The sequence below is a fragment of the Phascolarctos cinereus genome, unplaced genomic scaffold, assembly GCF_003287225.1.
Source record: "Phascolarctos cinereus isolate Bilbo 61053 unplaced genomic scaffold, phaCin_HiC Scaffold_5;HRSCAF=322, whole genome shotgun sequence".
NCBI classification, from domain to species: domain Eukaryota; kingdom Metazoa; phylum Chordata; class Mammalia; order Diprotodontia; family Phascolarctidae; genus Phascolarctos; species Phascolarctos cinereus.
The window spans coordinates 317,339,269-317,354,813 of NW_027555958.1; positions in this window are offsets into that span (position 1 = coordinate 317,339,269).

The window sequence follows — 15,545 nt, forward strand, 5'->3', positions numbered from 1 at the left end:
TTCATAGTCAACTAAAACCCCAGGTCTTATTTACATGACGTGTTGCTTGGTCATTTCTCCCCTGTCTTATTGAAGTTGATTTTTTGAATCCCCGTGTAGCACAGTACATTTGTCACCATAAACTTCATTTCATTTAATTCAGTCTATTGCTCCATCCTGTCTAGATCTTTTTGGATATCGATTATCTTACCCAACATACTAGCTGTCACTCTTAGCTTCATGTCATCCAAAAATTTCATAAGTAATCCATCCATGGTAATGAAAATGTGGATTAGAATAAGGTCAACGATAAAACCATATAGTACTCTATCAGAAACCTACATCCAGGCTGATATCAGTCTCTTAATTACTGCCTTTCTGTTTAGTTGTTCCACCAGTTCTGAACATACCTAACTGTACTGTCATGCAAACCTTATCACTTCATCTTGTCCATAAGGATACAATGAGATTTTGTCCAAAAGCCTAGCTAAAATTCAGATAGATCATTTCCCTGATCTACTCATTTGGCAACCCTGTTTAAAAAAAAATAAGAAAATTAATTGAGTCTGGCATGACTAGTACTTCATGAGTCCTTATAGGTTATAATGATCACCACTTCCTTTTTTTTTTAACTGCCCACAAATTATACATTTAATAACCTGTTCTAGAATTTTGCCAGGAATTAATTGTAGTCAAACTCATAGTCTCTTTTTAAAATTTGGACCACATTTTCCTTTCTCCCATTCTATGTCATTTCTTACGTTGTCCACAATTTTTTTTTCTTGATCACCATAGCAATCTTACATTTGCATGTTTATTTTAGTGCCTTGCAAAGGAATTTATCTGCCCTTAATGACTCATTTACCCTAGGTGCCCTTCTCACTTATCTAGGACTTTAATTTTCTCTTAATTATTTTTGTTTTATCTTTCCCATTCTGATGATCATTCTCCTAGACAGAGAAAAAGAAGCAAAATATTACTAAGCCTTTGTCACACAAAGTTTTTTTAAGACCATTTTCTTGTTCTTGTTTTTTTTTTTAAGCTAGGCAAGCTAGTGACTTGCCCAGGATCACACAGCTATTAAGTGTTATGTGTCTGAGGCTGGATTTGAACTCAGGTCCTCCTGAATCCAGGACTGGTGCTCTATCCACATTTTCTTGTTCTGAGCACTCATTGCAAATCTCATCTAGTTCTAGGCTTTAACATTCCTGATTATCATCTAGCTCTATGCTACTCTTTGGAATTCATACTCAGTTACCTGTCCTTGCTTCCGTCTTTTTGTATGTCTTTTAAAACATCTAAGTTGGTTAGTGAGTTCCCTCTGCAACCACATAGTCCTTTTTAATAGCTATTAAGAGCTAGCATATACATAGTGCTTTAAGTTTTGCAAAACATTTTAAAATCATTATCTCATTCGATCATTTTTGGCCAGTTACCCCTTTTATTCTCATTGAAAACATTTGTGTTTTGCCATGAGAATTTCATTCTGGAGTGTGTCATATTTGTCATGACATGCAGTGCCCTCAATCAGGCAATTTTCCCTCTGGCTTTTAAACACTCTATTTCTAAAACAAAAACTAGGAGAAGCTCAGGTGTCCATGATTCATATACATGATATTGATGGAAATCTGATCTTATAGCCTTTCATCATCGCACATTCTGATCTGGCATAAGTTGTGGGGAGCAGGAAGAAGGTGTAGGCAACTAGGTCAAAGGTCCTAAACTCATGTCACATCAGTGCTCATGACGATGTCCATGCAGGAGGAACAGGGAACGAGCTGCATTCACTGCAAGATTTGGAGCACTGAAGACCCTTCTAAACTCATACTTACCCACTTACTTTCACCCATTTGGGCACAATCATGACAAATGAAAGGATGTTGCTGGAGCCAGTTCTGACTGGCTGGGTAGAACCAATTGTTAAATTTTCTGCATAAGTATTTACAACTTGGATATTGACAAACACTACAATTCAAGGCTGGTTTAATGTTTTGTTAATTGTCTAGGCTTAAGAAAGTGATAGAGATAGTTGTCAAAATACAACTCTACTTGGACTCTCAAACTAATCCCAAATGTATACTCACAGCACCCACTTTTACTTTGAAAGCCTGTTTCATTCACTCCCTAATCTCACTTGAACATACAAACTCCACATTCACCTTCACCCACTCTGACTTGCTCATAATCTAATCTCACGCATACACACCCAGAACAAGCTTTCACTGAAACTGCTGACTTTTCTTCACAGCTCCCAGACCCTGGTCTCCCAAACCACCAATGGATATACACCAGCCCTGAGGCTACTTCTTACATGCTTATATATTCTTAAATGTCCACTGTGGGAGTACAGACACTCCCCTCAACACACACACCCTACACTCCATCCCTACAATAATGGGAGACAGGAAGGAAATCTGTAATAGGACCTGCTTGTATCTCCCTGTTTCTTTCTTTCTCATAGTCAAGTTCCGGACACCATTCCTCTCTAGCTCACTTCCTTTGTTATCCTCCTAAACCATGAATTCCTACCTATCCTTTCTTGGAATGTGTGTGTGGGGGCAATCGAGGTTAAGTGACTTGCCTAGGGTCACACAGCTAGGAAGTGTCAAACGTCTGAGGCCGGATTTGAACTCAGGTCTTCCTGACTCCACTGCCTGCGCTTTATCCTCTGTGCCACCAAGCAGCCCCTTTTCTTGGAACTTCTTGAAACCCACTCTCTCGAACTCTAGAGTATGAGTCAGACTGTGCCTAGATTTTCTTTTTCTCTCTCTCTCTCTTTCTTTCTTTCTTTCTTTCTTTCTTTCTTTCTTTCTTTCTCTCTCTCTCTCTCTCTCTCTGTCTCTCTCTCTCTTCCTCTTCCTTCCTTCCTTCCTTCTTCCTCTTCCTTCCTTCCTTCCTTCCTTCCTTCCTTCCTTCTCCTTCCTTCCTTCCTCTCTTTCTTTCTTTCTTTCTTTCTTTCTTTCTTTCTTTCTTTCTTTCTTTCTCTTTCCTTCTTTCTTTCTTCTCTATCATGAACTCTAACATGATATAATCACTCTCTTCCAAAGTTACAGTCATTTCTATTTCAATATCCAGTTCCTTCTTATTAGTCAGGAGAAGTTCTAGAATAGCAATTCCCTTATTAACTACTCTCCTTTTTGATAGAGGAAGTTATTTTTGAGGCAAATCCATAATTTTTCAGCTGCTCTAATTTTAGCAGAAGCCCTTTACGCCTACTTGTGGAACTCATCATACAATTCCTCCATCTAGTCAGGAAGTCTATAGTATACTCCCACCACAATCTCTTCTATCTCCACCCGCATTTTAACCTTGATGTTCACTAGGTGCTCCCACTATCAACAATGGATTCTACTCATAAATATATTTATTAAAAATAACAATATTCCCTTGTTGCTATTGTCTAATCTGTCTCTTCTGAATAAGATACTGCATTCCAATAATGAGTCACATCCTACTAGGTCTCAGTACTTGTGAAGATATAGTTACCTTCTTGCATTAAGATCCCTTATTTATTTCTTATGTTCTGTGCATATCTACATAGATATCCAAAGCTAAAAGTAAATATTCTACTTCCCCAACTCATAGGATAAGTCCCCTAGTGAACAGCTATCCTGGGTTCAAGGTATCAACTGTAGGAGTGTGCTGAAGGCCCATGAGCCCCCACCATTGTGCTGACTTTTAATAGTGAACCAGAGGACACAATTAGCTCAAAGCAAAAGGCATTTGCTGAAATGATGAAAAGTGACAACAAAACATCTCTCCCCAAACCAGAGGAATACTCTTCCACAAATATGATTATGAGGGAAAGACAAAACACTTATAAAGCTCGTGAGTGGGTAATACATGTGGCTAAGGCATGTGCAAGCAAAGACAACTCAGGTATCTGATGCTGCAGGGCCACTAATATCTGTGCACTGATCTCACTGACCTAAATCTGTAGTGTCTACTGGAGACTATTCCGCTGGTCACTGCCAGATGCTACCCCACTGGATATTGCTTGTTAGAGTCACTGTTGCCTCTGGCTTCTGGTTCAGATAAAATCCTTGACTAGGGTATTTCTATACTCTCTTAGAAAAAGGGAGGGATTTTAAAATAGTTTTGTGCTCTAAGTAGAATGTTTCACAGGAACCATGCAAATGTCCTTCTTCCTTCTCTCTAAGGAGGAGGCTACATCAAGAAATCTCTTCTTAGAGATCCAGTGCCTGGAAGAACTCTTAAACTCTTGAATTTGTAAGTTACTCATGAGACAGCTCTCAAATTTAGAGCTTCTCCATCTTTCTTATTCTACTAGAAGACCAGGTTCTTGGATTATGTTGCCTAGGGAATTCATAACTCCTCCTCTTCTACATAGAAGGTTGGGGTTTAGGAAGCAATATTCTTGAATTCCTGACTTGGACCATAAGCAAGCAAATGACCTCTATGGTTATGTATTCCTTCCACAAGTTGCTATTACTGCTTATTTCTAGAAGGCTTTAGAAGGGAGGTGAAAAATTCTCTCTTCTTGATGCAGTATGGAAGAGGCAGACAGGAAAAGGGAAAAAGTGAGTCCTCAAGAACTGATAGCACTCTCAAGAATTAAGTTCCAGGGGCAGCTAGGTGGCACAGTGGATAGAGCACCTGGATTCAGAGGACCTAAGTTCAAATCTGGCCTCAGACACATCACACTTACTAGCTGTGTGACCCTGCGCAAGTCACTTAACCCCCATTGCCCAAACAAAACAAAACAAAACAAAACAAAACAAAACAAACAGAGTTAAGTTCCAACATAGCAAGGCCAGCTTGCCTTTATTAGGTCAATGTCATGGCTGATCCTCAACTCAGTTATGTGTATCCCATTAGTCCATTTCATTCAATGACTAATGCCCTATAATCTCATAAGGTTGCTTAAGGAAGTTATTCAATTTCATCAAATATTAACAATGTCAAGAACCCTATTGTATTATTAGGTTGTTTAAGAAACTCAGGGGCAGTTAAATGGCACAATGGATAGAGCTAGGGCCCTGGAATAAGGAGGACATGATTTCAAATATAGTCTCAGACACTTACTCCCTGTGTGATCCTAGGTAAGTCACTTAACCCTGTTTGCCTCACTTTCCTCATCTGTAAAATGAGCTGGAGAAGGAAATGACTCCAGTAGCTTTGCCAAGAAAACCCACAAAATGAAGGAGAGTCAGACTCAACTGAAATGACTCAACAACAAAAAGAAACTCAATTTGATCAGATTCCCCAATCTACTACCCCTATGCCATATTATCTGGTTGCTTAGGAAAACTCCTAGATTTGATTAGGGACTCCTCTGATCCATTTCTTTTTACAAGTATTATTACTTCTTCTTCCCAGCTAGTGTTTCCTATTAATTAAAAGCAGTGGCTATAACCATTGCTATTCATCTTCTCATATTGTACTGCTACTCTTGGAAGTATCTCATTTAATGGTTATATATAAGCCATTTTCCTTCCCCCTCCACTTTCGGTTTAAAGCCTTCTTTACAAGTATCCAGGCAAATACATTCTTTCTAGCCCTCATTGGATACACTTTACATCTGAACAAGAGTCCATCATTGCTGTATTTTAAAATCTGATCCAAGAATCCAAAACCAATTTTCTGACACCTTCTTCTTCTTTTTTTTTTCCAGCCAAAGATAGGGTTTATTAAAGATCAACTCTTAAAGAATCTGAGCACCTGTGAGCTATTGGCTAGATTATAAGAATCTGAGCCTGACACTCTCTTCTTAACCAGCTAATCACTTTTCACATATTTTTTCTTCTGTGGGCACCATTATCAATTGATAGTAGTAATGAAAATACAACCTGTAGCCCTAAGGTCCTCATTTTCCCACTTAGTACTCTATAATCCCTAGAGATACTTTCTAGGTTTCTTCTGGTAGCATCATTTGTCCCCATATGAATCATCAGAAGTGGGATTGGTTGTCTGGTCTGGTATGCTTCAGGAGGCTTTTCATCATACTCTGTGTACAGATTATCAAAAAGACAACATGTCTCCAGATTTTTCATTTCAGTTTAACATATGGCCACCTGCATACACCTCAGAAAGAGATTACTGAATGCCAGGACTTTTGTTTTCTATTTGTGCCCCAAATTAGATGCCTCTCTTCTGGCAGCACCTGTGGACCTTCATCACTATTCCACCAAGCACAGGAAGCTGCTTCATCCTCAAAGGACCTAGGACCACTCTCCATAGGAAAAGTCTTAACAGATTACATAATTCCAATGATTCAGAAGTCTTTTTTTCTTCTCTTCTTTCTCTATGTCATGTTCTTTCACCTCCTAACTTTCTGACATAAGTTTGACTCCCTTCTGCTTCCTTGAGTTCCTTTTCTTCTTTGTTTTCTTCTTGAAGCAATAGCAGTAGGGAGGATATGGTGAACAGGGTCATTCGACCACTTTGATTTGTCCCTCCTTCTTTAGACTCTTACTAGCTGTGTGACCCTGGGCAAATCACTTAACCCTGTTTTTGCCTCACTTTCCTCAACTGTAAAACGAGCTGGAGAAGGAAATGGAAAACCACTCCAATATCTTTGCCAAGAAACCCCAATGGGGGCCCAAAGAGTCAGACACAACTGAAATGACTGAATACCATACACCTTACTTCTGACCCTACATAGGTTTCCCTTTGCTCTGAGAAGTTGTATCAAAGGGTCTATAAAGCTATTTTTTTTTTTTAACTCTGAGCCCACAACCAGAGAGAGTGCTTCTGGCACAATTCCATGGTGTTAGATCTCTCTCTTCTCTGGGGATGCTCCCTCTCTTGATTACCTCCTCCCAGCTGCATTCCCACTGAGAGCAACCTAACTAGTGAATGCTTGTGGTTAATGTGGTTTATAAAGATGAAGTAAACATTTAAAACAAAAGTTAACAGACTCTCTCCCACCCCCATGCCCTGAAGAAAGCCTTTAGGCTCCCTTGAAGGAGTCCAAGGGAAGGAAGGAGATACAGGATTACCACTTCAGAGTCTGTAGTGGGGAGAAGTTGGGAGTTATCACTTTAGCACCTGGGAGTTTGGGGTTTGGGAGTGATGTTTCAGAATCCATCCCATATGTATAGCCTATATCAGACTGTGGGCTGCCTTGGGGAGGAAGGGGAAAAAAATTTAAAACTCAAAAGCTTATGGAAGTGATTATTGATAAATCAAAATAAATTAATATAAAAAAAGAATCCATCCCAGCACTCCTAGAATGTGATCAGCCCAAATAACCTCAGTCCCAGAGTCCTGCCAGGCTCTGTTTCCTTTGGCATGTGCCTCTGCTTGAGCTTCTGCTCTCTCAATTCCATGGGGCTATTACCCCCCTCCTCTCCAATTCCATTCATCCTCTGTGTCTCCTCAAAGCTGAATTCTTCTTTGAGAGTGACTTCTGCCTCAGCTGACTTTTAAAGGTCACCTGGGGGCATGGTGTATCATTATTTGTCTTTTTTTCATTGCTCCCTTCCTAATTCACTCAAGGGAACCATCCACAGTGGCTCGCATTAGATTGTGAGCGCCTCCAGGGCAAGGGACTATCTTTTCCCTTTCTTTATATTTCCAGCTTTAGCACACAGTGACTGGCACATAACGGGTGCTTAATAAATTTTTATTGACTGGCTACATATTTAGAGTTAGTTTAACACCTTGTTATCAGCTCCTTTTCTATTATTAGCTCCTGGGCTTTGAAGGAGCAACTCTTTACATGAGGTATACTTCTTTCTCTTTGATAAACTAGTCAGAAGAAAGATTCTTCTTTTATCTTTTCTTCTATCAGGCAGACCAATGTGCATTTTGTACACGCATAGTTGTTACTTGGTTCTGGAAGAAACACAAACAGCGCAATCTTTGTGAGTCACTAGAACATTCCCCTTGCTCTCTATACTTGCTGAAACTGAAATTCCTCAGTTCTCGATGGCTCTTGCTGCTAACACATGCTATTAACACATGCTGCTAACTGACACAGCAAACTGTCTGTTCCCCTCACTGAAGGAGAACTCTGTCATGGGTCCTCCTAAGCCAGGATTTTTTTATAGCAGATTTTCTCACCTTTTCTCAAGTTATCTGCTTATGCAGGGCATTTGATATGCAATTAGCAGGTTCCTTGCAGCACCCTAACAAAAGCAGTAGCTATATTCTGCAGTTATCTTCAAGAAGGTCTTTCTGTTCTGTTGAAAGTAAGGTGTGTTGTCTTTTTTTAAAGCTGCATTAACAAGTACACAGTTGTTTGTGGATGTTTTTAAGACTATAAATCATGAAGTAGGGATGAGAATCTTCTAATATGGGGGCAGATCTTATTTTTGATTTGATATCAGCTTACTCACAGGGTGATATTACTCTGGTTACTATTGCTACAGCCCAGGAAATAATTTTCCCTGTGGTGAACTGCTCTGGTTATCCAATTCAGCATGGAACCTCAGAAGGTTAGAGTTGAAGACCTATGAACACTAGTTAAGTTAATCATTTGATCTACATTTCAAAGGCTATTTCTAGGCCCTTAGCAGCATAGTAGCAGCTGAGTGAGGAAAGTGTTTGGCTTGCACACCACTGACAAAATGTTGTCTCAGGTTGATTCCTTATTGGGCTTCCTCTCTGTAGTGTTTCCCTGATTTCTTATTCCTTCTACCTGGTTTTGGACTTTTTTTTTCTTTCTTCACTTTTAGGACTGGTCTCTTCCTTTAGGTCTGTTAATTGATGCTAATCACCAACACGTATTGGTCACAAATGCATCATTTTCCTTCTTGGGAATTAAGGATTAGACAATCATCTCACACCAAACCAAAAACAAACTCCTACTCCTACTTCAGAAAATTATAGAGCCACCAGTTGGTCTAAAGGGCATACAGGGGGCAGCTAGGTGGCACAGTGGATAGAACACCGGCCCTGAAGTCAGGAGGACCTGAGTTCAAATTCGGCCTCAGACCAAACACTTGACACCAGCTGTGTGACCCTGGGCAAGTCACTTAACCCCAATTGCCTCACCAAAAAATAAATAGATAGATAGATAAACAAACAAACAAATAAGTAAATAAATAAAAGAGTAAATAAATAAATGAAAATGAAGGGCATACATGGGGCCCCCTAGTTCTGGAACACAACGTTCTAACAATTAGGCCAGAGCACAGAATTACCTGTGCCCTAGGGGAGCTTTTGAAGTCTTATAAGAAATGACTGTACGGGGCAGAAATGGGTGGAGTCTGCAGCCCCACTCACCAATAAGCCAATTGAGTTCCCCAAATCAGTTCAGGCAGAGGACCTCCTGGGGTTGTTGGCTCAAAATAATCTATTTATAAACTATTACATATTGGCATTCCCTACACAACAGTATAGTGTCCTTTGCAGTGTTCTTTGTGTCAGGATAAGTCATTCATTGGTCTACTCCCCCCATCAGTCCTTTTTCTATTGCATTACCTGGAGAGGTTCCTTCAGAAGCCCAGGGAGATTTTCTGTGGTCTGAGACTGTCAGATAAAATATTGAGCCATGCAGGGGCAAGAGAACAGTTACTTCAGGACTCTAAGCAAGATTTTGTCATATTATACTCCTACCCTGTTCAATCAATGTTTAAAAGGCATAGTTAGGCCTTTTCATGCTTCATTAGCCCAGGTAGAAGTAGCCACCAACCTACCCACAATAATCTGGCAATGTGCTAGAGAAGAGTTACAGCTTCAATTGTACACAAAGTGGTACCAGAGCATCTCTATCATCCTCCCTATCCACCTACCAGTAGAGTGATACTCAATACAATGGGGCCTATGTAGCTTTGAGGGTACCAGATCTCAGCCATCCCCACTACACTGACTTTTGCATGACCAATAAATGAGGCCATTCCTAGATTAACTTAGCCAGCTCCCCAAGTAATAAAGTCTCAAGAGATCCCAGTCCTGAGCAATTCTCATGCCAAATGAATCCTACAGTCCTCTCACCTGTCTACTTGCTCCTGACCTTTGAGATCAAACTTCCTAATTAGTGGTGCTGTAGAACCAAGATTTGGTGAATTTGGGGAATATTATGGACATGGTCCTTGCCTAACAAGAGCAAATGTTCCTAGAACCCCATGTTCCCCCATGATTATCAATGAATGGGTGCTTGTTTCTGTCTGGCCCATTGAGCCAGGAGACTAAATCCCCAAGGACATGGGAAGGGAGGCACAATGAATCACTCAACTTGAGTATCAATTCCTACCCTTTCCTCCCCAGGTTCTTGGCACCTAATGAGTTTTCATAATCAGGGTATCTCCTAGATCTCAAAGAAAGTTATGTACTACTTCAGATGTTTCAGGAAACATTGGGATTAATGGGGATATGGGAACTGATTGGCATCCTGGGGTTTATAATTCACAGGGACAAGTATCCCTCTCAGGCTTGAGTGTGATTTGGCTATTATGATCTCTAAGCTTGCAAACTTCAGTCACATTCTTCACAGGAGCTGTTAAAGGGACACACAGAGTCTTCAAGAAAGCAGACTGAGTGGAAGGAATGGTGACTACGTGAGCTGACCAGCAGTATCAATCTGGAGATGTCAGCCCTAGTGTCACCTAAACTTTAGCAAGCCCAGCTGGAAAGAATTGGAAGCCCTGGGGCAACAGGCAAAAGGAGAAATTGAGAGGAAGACTGAGCTGTGGCAGAGAAGGGAGAGGTGGATGTGGGCCATCCTGGAACAGAGAAATTCATACTGAAGCCATAAGTTACAAACACCATTGTAAAGACTGAAAGAAGTTGAAAAAAGTCTACTCTTTTCCCCAATCTCCCCTTCCTGTGCCTGTCCAATAACAGACACTGTAATATAATCCGTTTGCTTTTTTTACCTAAGCACTTCCTATATCCTGATTGTTGCCTCGAATACAAATAAACCAGGGGTTAGTTGGAAATTCACACATTTTAAATTAAGGCAGAGAGCTAGGCCTCTGTCTGAATGTTAGGGGTTTTCCTAACTTGGGGCTCTGAGCTGTGGTGGGGGGTGGAGGACAGAAAGCAGAGACAAGCAGTGCCTCAGTGAGATTCAGCTCCACCCTTTCCAGAAGGGAGGAGGAATCATAAAAGACCAACCATTGGTCTGGTTTCACTTAGATCTCATGTATGTCATTTCCAACTCCACTACCTTGATATATGCTAAGTTATGCCCTCATTGGTAAAACTTCCTCCTTAGTACCAGGAATTAGGGATATATTCTGCAGACAAGTAAGACATGATCAACATATTGGCCTTACAACTTAGGTATTAACCTAGTCCCGGAGAAGCAATTCCAGACAGACAGAATGCCAAGTATTGGGAGCATCAATTAATGCAAACATTTTTACTTTGGAACAAAAAAAATACATACCACAATCTCTATTTTCTTTGCCTTATGGACAAAAAAAAATCAGTGTCAATTGATGCAGCCGGTCCTTCAAAAGTATTCTTAAATTCTGGTCCTTTTATTAATAAGATTCAAAAATCTCAGAAACTCAAATTTGGAAGGGATTCCAGTGGCCATCTATTCCTTCCTTTATTCCCCCAAAGAATCCCCACCACAATATACCTGATAAGTGGTCATACTTAGCCTCTGAAGATTTCCAAGGAGGAAATTTTAATTTAATTTTATCTATCTATCTATCTATCTATCTATCTATCTATCTATCTATTTTTTCTATTTCCAGAAACAATTCATTCCACTTTTGGATAGCACTAATTATCAGGAAGTTTTCCCCTTACATGAAGCCCTAATTTGCCTCATTGTAACTTGTACCATTCCTTCTTATTCTTTTCTCTGGGTCCAAATAGAACAAGCTTAATTCTTCTTTCACATGATAACTCTTTACATCCATGAAGATTGCTATCAAGTGTCATGACTGTACAGAAAATAATCATCCAAAGGAATTGATCAGTCCTGCTACATCTTCATCTGGGCCCTGGTCTGTTTGTCATAAAGGAAAAAAAAGAGTAGGGTGTTGTAGCTTTACCATGATTTTCTTTACCTGCACCTGCTCCAATTTTGCCTACTTCTATCAAGAGAACAACCATCCTTCCAGTCACCATTTCACAACTCAGTCATCCTTAACCCTTCCCTCTGTCTCACCATCCTAATTAGTTGCCAAGTCATCCAGCTCTGCTCCCACATCTCTCATATCTTTTTTCTTCTCTCCACTTCTATATCCTCCACTCTATGTCAAGCTCTTAACACCTCTTGCCTAGATTTTAAAACAGCCTCCTAGTTGGTTTCCCTGATTCTAATTTCTTGCTCTTCTCTCCAATCCATTTTCCAAACAAGTGCCTGTGTTTCTTAAACATGAACCTGACCATATAATTCCCACATTCAGATATCTTCAGTGGCTCCTTATTATTGTCTCCATAGGATAAAATACTACTTTGAAAGAGTAGTAAGGGACAACTAAGAACCTCAGAAGAGGGTAATGGGTGCTACCTTCTAGGAATTGTGGAGAGCAACAATTAAAGGTGTACAATGACTGTAGTAATACATATGAACACATGCTAGCCTGACTCACCAAATTTAGGGCACGATGATGAACTGTTATCATGATACCTTTAGCTGACTCAGACAGAGGACCAGCCCTCTGTTTAGTCACAATTGATCAGGTGATCAGGGCAGGGCAAAGCCAGAAACACAAAGTACCTTTCCTCTTCCAAATGGGTATCCATCCTCAGTACCAGCTTTGGTCAAGAATGAGTTTTACATCACTAGCTGTGTGACTCTGGGCAAGTCACTAAACTCCAGTTGCCTCAGTTTTACAGTCCGAAATCCTCTTTTCTCCAGCACCTATATGGCATGCCTACCTACCATATCACCACCTCTCATGGATCTAGAGTCATGAAAGAAGCTTCATCAAATTCCCACCCCATACCTTAACATGTACATAGGCAATTCTCTATCTGGCCTTACAAATCCTTCTGATGTCTAGTAGGTGGGGTTGTTCAAATGACCATAGTCTACTTTTTTTTCTTAGAAAATTCTTTTTGTTTCATTAAATATTTCCCAATTACATGTAAAAAAATTTTAACAATAATTTTTTAAAATTTTGAATGGCAAATTTTCTCCCTCTTCCCTGACTTACCCTCCTCTTTAAGAAGGCAAGCACTTTGATTTTGATTATATGTGTGAGGTCATGCAAAACATATTTCCATATTAGCCATGTTACAAAAGAAGACACAAAATAAAACAATAAAAATAAAGAAACACAAAAAGGTATGCTTCAATGTGCATTCAGAGTTCATCAGTTCTTTCTCTGGAGGTGGATAGCATTTTTCATCATGGTCCTTTGGAATTATCTTAGATCATTATTTTGATCAGGGTAGCTAAGTCTTTCACAGTTGATCATCCTTACAATATTGCTGTTACTATGTACGATATTTTCCCAGGTTTTTTTTTGTTCATTTCACTTTGTATGAGTTCATATGTCTTCCCAGGTTTCTCTGAAACCATCCTGTTTGTCATTTCTTATAGCACAATAGCATCCCAGTGGAATCACATACCACAGCTTCTTCAGTCATCCTCCAATTGACAGGCATCCCCTCGATTTCCAATTCTGCACCATCACAAAAAGAGCTGTTATAGACGTTTTTGCATAAATAGGTCCTTTTCCCTTTTCTTTGATCTCTTCAGGATACAGATCTAGTAGTAATATTGCTGGGTCAAAGAGTTCTATTAGCCCTTTGGGCATAATTCCAAATTGTTCTCCAGAATAGTTGGACTAGTTCATAACTCCACCAAAAGTGCCTTAATATCCCAATTTGTCCACATCCCCTCCAGTATTTGTCATTTTCTTTTCTGTCATGTTAGACAATCTGATAGGTAAGAGGTGGTATCTCAGAGTTGTTTTTATCTACATTTGTCTGAGCCATAGTCTACTTTCCATGATATGCAGGTTATGATGCCTATTTGGCTCAAATCTCCTTAATGATTTCTTAATTGCAAGGAGTGCTGTCCGACCACTAGTGTAAATATAGAATATAGGGTGCATTAATGGACTCCAAATTTGTTTTGCTTGACTATATGCACTTGTTACAAGGGTTTTCTTTTTCTTTTTCTAGTGGGGGAGGGGATGGGGAGTGAAAGAGAGAAAAATAAATGCTTAATAGTTGAAAAAATGAAATTTAATTTTAAAAATCTGCAGAAGCCTGTAGAAAGAAGTTCAGAAGGGAATACAGGCAATCAGGGCAGTATTGGTATTTGATAATACTTTAATAATAGTTTTAAAATAAGCAGAATTTAATGGATTTGTGTTTTTACATATAATCTTTCTGTTCTTCATACATGGAAATATTAATATTTGTTGATATGTATCAAGATCATACTTTTTTAAAAAACCTAGTCAGATAATCTCTATGTCAGAGGCTCTCATGTTACATAAAAGACTCAGGCATATTTTAGGGAATCTCTAGTTCATTAACCTCACTGAAATAATCTGAGACCTTAGCTATCTGACATGGACTAGTATGTTATCACCAACTCCCCTTGAAAATATATGGCTCACAAAACTCTAAGAGGTTTATTTATAGGTCATAGAAAAGCAACCAAACTCACAAAGGAGACCATGGTAAACAATAATACCTACCTATGAGCCAACTGTCCCTAAAGCATCTGTAGAACTGTAGCCACTTATCAGCACACCCTGGCCAATTTTTCTAGCAATTGGTGCCTCTGCTATGGCTCAGTACCATGTGTTTCCTTCTGAGGCTCTATGAATCTCCAACAGGTTGAACCTGTGGCTGCTTCTCATCAGTACTGTGTGTCTGGCACCATGCAATGAAACTCTTCTATGCAATGTAGCTCTTCATTCCACCTTGAAGCTCTCTGAAAAGGTTACCCAACATTTTCAGCAGCACTCATCCAGGGCTGTCCTCTGTCATTCCTCAGCAGTTCTCCGGGTTTTTCAGAATGTGCCAACTGGGGGCCTCTTCTGCAGCTCTTAACTGGCTATTTTCCAGTAGTGAAGTACTCCCAGTGAAGCCTCCCATCAGAGGCCTATCCTATAGCTCTGAAGTGGGGGTAGATTTGCAAAAATATTTTGATAAATTATGTATCAAATATTAGGAGTAATATTTGATAAATCATTATTTGTTTCCTTTAAAATCTTATTTATTTTATGCAATCAAAAATATTCAGAGAAGGGGTCCATAGGCTTCAGTAGACTGCCCAAGGGGATCCAGGACACAAAAAAGGTTAAGAATTCCTGGTCTAGAAGAATGGAGGAAAGCCACAAACTGAGGCCAAGAACAAAAAAGTACAAAGCCAGGGGAAGAGGTCCACATGGAGCACAGTCAGGGAAACACCACAACGGTGGGGGGAAGTATTAGGAACATCCAAGGGAGGGAAGTGAAAAGCACCGCTAGTTGACAGTATGTCTTGCATAAGGAGTCAGTCTGAAACATTAACTTTTTACTGGGGTCGATGATCACTGTTACCTCAGAGAAAGGAGGGAAAAATAAGAGAAGGTGGGAAAGACACTGAGAAGTTTTGAGTCAAGGAGAACTGAGGGATCTCCAAAAGGTTGGATACCATCTTTTTAATGAAGTAGAAGATGAGGCCATTTCTAATCAGCTATAAATGTGGTTAAATGTTGGTTCAAATCTGTTAAGGATCTGTTGTATGC